Here is a 1,284-nt window from a genome sequence, read left to right as displayed (position 1 = left end):
TTGTTTTTTTGGTGAGTAAAAAATAGTTCTGGGGGGGTTTTGGGGGGGGGGGGGGGGTAGTATTGTATTGATGTAGCACACAAATTGGCCACCTCAGGGGGCGGATTTAGGGGAGGGGGGCAAACATCAAAATCGGGTAGAGTCCAATAGTTGAAAAGTTAGGCATAGCCAACTACCTACTTGTGTCATTGTGTATGAATATAGAAAGAAAGAAGAAGAAGAAGAAACTCGAGTTGATTAAGGTTAATCATAAAGTGCGTGTCCACAGACTTGAGAGTTCCAAGTTCCCTCTAGTCAAAAACCTTAAAACGTCCTTGTATCCAGGATTTTGTCGAGGGGGGTGGGAGGGCTCAAACAGATATGTAGGGGGGGTGGATGGTCCAAATTTTAGGAGCCTGGCCCACCATTACAGGAGAATAATGAAGCTCGTCCCCTCCCCCTAAATATACGGCCCTGCTCGTAACTACCGACATACCTATCTTATGTTTCAGAATAAAAATTTCACCGCTCGGTTTTTTCGCTCTTAAAACAACAGTAATGTTAAATTGATTGTTCCTCCCCTGTCACTCCCAAATAGGAAGAAGAAGAGGATGGAAGAATAGAAGTAAGAGGAGAGGGTAATGGAGAAAAAGGAGAGAGATGAAGAAAATGGAAAAGCCAGGGAAATGGAGACCTAATATTGTGAAGAGCATAGAACAAAGGAAAAGACGAAGTAGAAGAAAAGGAAGAAGAAGAAGAAAAAGAGGAGGAAGGAGAAGACGAAAAGGAAGATGGTGAAGAAGAAGATAATATAAATAAAGAAGGGGAGAAGAAAACGAAGAAGGGGAGAAGAAGAAAAAGGGAGAGAGAGAAAATCATAATAAACAAAACGTCAGTTTCTTTTTAAGGGTCCGTAAATTGAATTTTGTCAACCCTAAAAAGACGTGTGATTTGGATGGAGAGGGAGATAGCAAAGGTAAAGAAGAAGAGGAAGAAGAAGGAGAAGGAGGAGGTGGAGAAGGAGGAGTAGGAGAAGAAGAACAAAGTAAAAGGAGGAGAAGCACAAATGATGTGGACATTCTAGGCAGTACTAGCCTAGAGTTAGCTTGAAAGGTAGAGCGCCTGTCTTCTAAGCACTCAGTTCGCGGGTTCGATTTCAGGACGATACAACTTTTCCGTTCTTACAGGTCCTATGTATATAAATCATGGAAAACAATAGATAGCATCAGAAGTAGAAAGTGTATGTAAAAAACCTTTTCTGTATAAAACAGGTAAGTACATTAAAAAAAAAAAAAAAATTAGGGG

Source organism: Diaphorina citri, unplaced genomic scaffold (genome assembly GCF_000475195.1).
Source record: "Diaphorina citri unplaced genomic scaffold, Diaci psyllid genome assembly version 1.1 scaffold3092, whole genome shotgun sequence".
NCBI classification, from domain to species: Eukaryota; Metazoa; Arthropoda; class Insecta; order Hemiptera; family Psyllidae; genus Diaphorina; species Diaphorina citri.
The sequence above is the reverse complement of the archived record's forward strand: the minus strand, read 5'-3'. Positions refer to the sequence as shown.